Source organism: Nannospalax galili, unplaced genomic scaffold, assembly GCF_000622305.1.
Source record: "Nannospalax galili isolate Female #2095 unplaced genomic scaffold, S.galili_v1.0 scaffold246, whole genome shotgun sequence".
Classification (NCBI taxonomy): domain Eukaryota; kingdom Metazoa; phylum Chordata; class Mammalia; order Rodentia; family Spalacidae; genus Nannospalax; species Nannospalax galili.
Genome location: NW_008356327.1, coordinates 1,195,074 through 1,200,270, shown reverse-complemented (window position 1 = coordinate 1,200,270; position 5,197 = coordinate 1,195,074).

Sequence of the window (5,197 nt, the reverse complement as noted above, 5' to 3'; positions counted from 1 at the left end):
TGCTTGTCAGCTTGTTCTGAGGATCCTGTCTCTACTTTCCAAGGCTGGAATTGCAGGTGGCCATCAAACTTACCTGGCCTTTACATTTGGTCTGGGGAATACGAACTCTAGTCCTCATGCTTGTGTGGCAAATGCCCTAAACACTGAGCCATCTCCCCGGCCCAATGTGCTTATTGTATTAATTTTATAGAGGAGGAAAATAATGATCAGGAGGTTGAAGTGACTTGTCTTTTGTCATGGAAGCACAGCAAGAGAAAAAGCTAAGTGTTCTGATCCCACAACACACACCTGCTTGATGTGTGAGAGACTCCCTCTCTTTGTGGGATGGTCCATCACAACTGAGGAACTAAGGAAGCTGGACATGAAGACAACTTCCGGTTCATCCACAGGCTTCCCTAGGCTCTCTTTGGGGCCTATCTGTATAACCAACCCCTGCCAGCCAAGAGAGGCCTGAGAAAATGAAGCAAGAGGATTCATCTGCTTGGAGAAGGAAATGCAGGTCTGTCCCTGGAGAAGTCATGTAGCACTGCCAGGCAGAAGAGACCCCAGGGCCTGTGCTCTGCTGACAGATGGGAAACATCTTCATCCAACAGAATGTCAGGTACATTCCCAATCCCCAAACCTAGAGGAAAAAGTAGAAATGAAGGAAAAAGAGATGTACCTAGGCCTTTGATCTTCTTCACCTGCCACTGGCCTCCTCCCCCACCTGAGACTTCCTGGGGCAGGAAGTGGTGACATCACCCTGGTTTGTCAGCACTCTTGGGCTCTGAGTCATCAGGATTGTTGGCATAGTGATCACTCAGATTTTCAAGTAGATGATTGACTCCCCTTTAGGGGCCCTGTATTATATGGAGCACATGTCCCTCAGTGAGGACCACACTTGCATTCTTTTTGAGATTTCTTCTTGGAATGTCCTTCAGGCTCCTATGCATCGTACCTTCTCATGTTTACTAACATTACCTTAAATCTATGCTGGGGTGATGAGGTCATAAGGAGTTGAGTGAATTACAGTTCATTTTAACCATTGCCTCAGTGTTGGACATGAATATAGTTTCTAGTTATTAGCTGTCACAATGCCACAGGGAGCTCCTTTCTACTTAAATGCACGTGCATAGGCTTGAGCATTTCTGAGTGGTAGATCACTAGATATGGGACTGCCAAGGGATATAGACATTTATGGTTTTAAATTTACATATTTAAAACATTTTCGTTATGGAAATTCTCACACAAATATGGAAGTAAAATAGTACCACAAATACTCACTGTATCTATTCTGCTTTAACAATGATCAACTCACATTCAACTTTCATTTACTTATCCTTCCCTCCCCCCTCTTTCCACCCCTTTATTATTTGAAAGCAAATTTCAGACATTCTTTCATTCATTTGTAAATATTTCAGTAGGTATCACAAAGACTACTTAAAAAATATCACCAAAAAAAAAAAAAAAATCACAAGACTATTCTTACACCTCAAAAATAATATTATACTTCCTTTTTTTGTTTCTTTGTTTTGTTTGGAGACAGGTTTTCATAGCCCAGGCTGGCCTCAAACTTCCGGTGTAGCTGAGGATGACCTTGAACTCCTGGTTCCCTGCCTCTACCTCTGGGTGCTGTGATTACAGAGACTCATCACAACGCCTAATTTTATACAGTGCTGGCGAGGATCAAACCCAGGACCTCATGCATGTTAGACTAGCACTCTACCATCTGAGCTACATTCCTAGTCTCCACAAGGTATCTTCTTAAGCAAAGCACGGTGACTCATGCCTGTAATCTCAGGCCTTGAGAGGCTGAGGCAGCTTGGGCTATATCGTGAGACTCTGTCTCAGACACAAAAACAACCCATGTCCTTGTAAATTTGAATAGATTTTCAGAAATCCTGAGATCATACTCATTTCAACAGAGCTGCTCTTGAGAGCAGGAGTCTGGAGAGACAGGTGAAGCTCACAGAAGGACTTGCACAGCCAAGGCTGAGGTATAAAGGAAAGCAGAAAGGCTCTGAGGCAAAGAGGCAAAAAGGAGCCCTAACCCCAGCAGGCCGGGCCCATGCTTTTAAGCGTGCTTCAGCACAGTCTTGAATAGCAGAGGACATCAAAAGGCAGCTGTGCTCTTCTCAGAATAAAACAGCTGAGCTAAACAGCCAGATCCAAACAGCTGTACTGCCTTCAGACTTAGTGGTGCATTAAAATTAGATGTTTTCTGTCCCCAGAACTTTTTTTTTTTTTTTTTGGCAGAATGAAACAATTGAAGAGTTTTATTTCACCCATAAATGTTATGTTCAAATAATTTGCACACAGCCCTCAGTAAAATGTTAGTTATTATGGAAATCTGACTGATAGCGTTGTCGCTAGTAAGTAGAGACCCTCTACTGTTCCCATTATTCAATGCTACTTAATTATTTAGAATTTGCCTATGTGCTGTGAACACCATTTATGATCCAGAAGGGGAAGTTCAGTTGCAAGTTTTCTGATCCTTTGTAAAAAAACATGAAAGCATTCCATTAAATTATTTAAACTCCTTTTCCCCTCCAATGTTGGGAGTTAGATGTAGGGCCTTAAGCATGCTACGTGAGTAATCTACCACTGAGCTACACTCCCAGTACTTAAAAAATTTTGTTTATTTTTTGTTTATTTATAATTTATTTATTTGTTTGTTTGTTTATTTGTTTGTTTATTTTGGTCTTCTTGAGGCCAGTAGTCCCAGCTGGCCTGAAACTCCATACATAGACCAGACTGGCCTTGAATTCACAGAGATCCCCCTGCCTCTGCCTCCAGAGCCCTGGGACTAAAGGTGTGCACCACCACAACTGGCTTCAAATTTTATCTTAAGATGGAGTCTCACTAAATTATCAAGGCTGACCTCCAACTCCAGATCCTCCTGCTTCTACCTCCAGGTTAGCTGAGATTACAGGTGTGTACGACTATAACCTTTGTGTGGGAAGTTGTAGTCTTGTCATAAGGAAGAATTAAGGTCATATTTAATTATCTTTTCAATGATTTATTTATTTACTTACTTAGTTTAGGTTTGAGACAAGCTTTCAGTCTGTAGCCCAGGTTGGTCTAGAATTTACCGTATAGCCCAGGCTGACGTTGACTCCTGGTAATCCACCTGTTTTAGCCTCCTGAATGTTGGAATTTGCAGGCCTGTGCCCCTATAGATGGCCTGCATTTTGTTCTGTACAAACATTTCTTCATTCAGTTTAGATTATTAATTTATTTTTGTGGTATAGAAGATTGAACCCAGGACCTCATGCATGCCAAACAAGTGTTTCATATCCAACCATATTAAAAATACATATATTAGTAGTAGTATTAGGGATTTTTTCCTTTTTTGAGACAGTGTCTTGCTATGTAGCCCTGACTGGCCTGGTACTTGGCTTAGAGTCCAGATGTGCCTTGAACTCATGGCAGCCCTACTGCTTCAGCATCTTGATTACTGAGATTATAGTGTGTGCTACCATGGCTAGGTCATTTTAAAAAATTTGAGAGAGATTCTCACCTGAAATTTCCCAGGCTAGCATTGGGCTTGGGATCCTCTTGATTCTACCACAGTAGTAAGAACTGCAGTGTTATTCTTTTTCTCTATAGGAAAGTTGATAATAAACGGTGTTATGGTGCACACCTACAATTCCAACTATTAAGGAGGTGGAGGTAGGAGGATCTTCAGAAGTTTAAGGCCATTCTGGCCAATTTACCTTGCCTCAAAAAAAATGTAATTATGTTATTTTTTTACATTGTAAACTATTACATGCATACTGTACAAAATATAATTAGGCTGAATGAAGCAAAGACAGATTTTTGTGGTTCTGCCTTTTAGTTTTCAGACATCAACTTGGTATCCTTTGCCAGGTTTACCTAGAGAAACCACCATTCGTGTTCTGCTACTCCTAAACAAAATCCGAAACGTTTACTTCCTTAATCTATTCTGTTTCCCACACATGCCATGATAATTTTCCCATTCATTAAAAATTTTCCTTTTTGTTTTATTTTTCTTCAGACGGGATCTTGCTATGTAGCCCAGGCTGGCCTCACACTCCTACCTCTGTCTCCTGCGCTCTGGGATTGTACCCATACACCATGATGCACAATATGAATGTGGCTCCACAGAAAGGTATTAGCCTTTTTCTCTTTTCTACACAGGAACATTTAGATTGTGAGATTGTCTAGAGCCAGCAAGAGAAGAAACTTGAGACCAAAACTTCTCAATTATCTAGGATAAAATGCCATTTCTCAAATTTCCAGAATATGATTGACTGATACTTGTTAAAAAGATAATAAAAATGATGTGAGAAAAATTTCAATTATATAATAGAAAAATATTTCAATTAAATATTGCATGGAAAAATGAAATAGGGTGCCCAACCTTTTTCATTACTAGAGGACTAGATAGAAAATCACCTTATGAAATTGCTGTTTGAGCTTTTGAGTGTTCATTCTCAATTGATATTGTGCCAAGCCAGTGATGGTTACCTGGAGGACACTTGAGACTTCATCCAGACACAGGTGTGCTTTTCTAGTCATGGACAGTCGATAGTGGGAAGATTAAGCAATAGCCCGACAACCTTCAACTCTCCCTCATCTTTCATGAAAAGAAGGCCCAGAGGGACTCTGGGATGAGTTTGGTGGAAGATTGTGGTGTGCCATTTCCCAAGGTTCTCTTATACTTGATCTTAGCTCTACGTTCATGAAATGGTGTGCATGAGAAGCCTGGCATTCTGCCTCTCCTCCACTACAGGCTCCTTCAAGAATCATTCTTACCTCTTGCTTTCCTTAGAAACAATTCTTTCAAGCGTCTTAAAGCATAGTTGAAGCCAGGTATGTTGGCACATGCATGTTGGTAATCCCAGCATTTGGGAGGCAGAGGTGGGAGAATTGCCCTAAGTTTTAGGTCAGTCAAATATTGAGACTGTCTGAAAAAACCAAACAAAACGAAAGCAGCTAGTCATAGTGATACAAACTTGTTATCTACCCAGCACTCAGGAGGCAAAGCCAGGAGGACTGCAGAAGGTGGAAGCCAGTCTTTTCTGCATAGTGAGCTCCAGGCTACTCAGGGCTATAGAGAGAACCACTGTCTTTAAAAAAGAAATGGGGTGCCGGGCGTTTAATCCCAGCACTCGGGAGGCAGAAGCAGGCAGATCCTCTGTGGGATCCTCTGTGAGTTTGAGGCCAGCCTGGTCTACAGAGTAAGTTCCAGGCA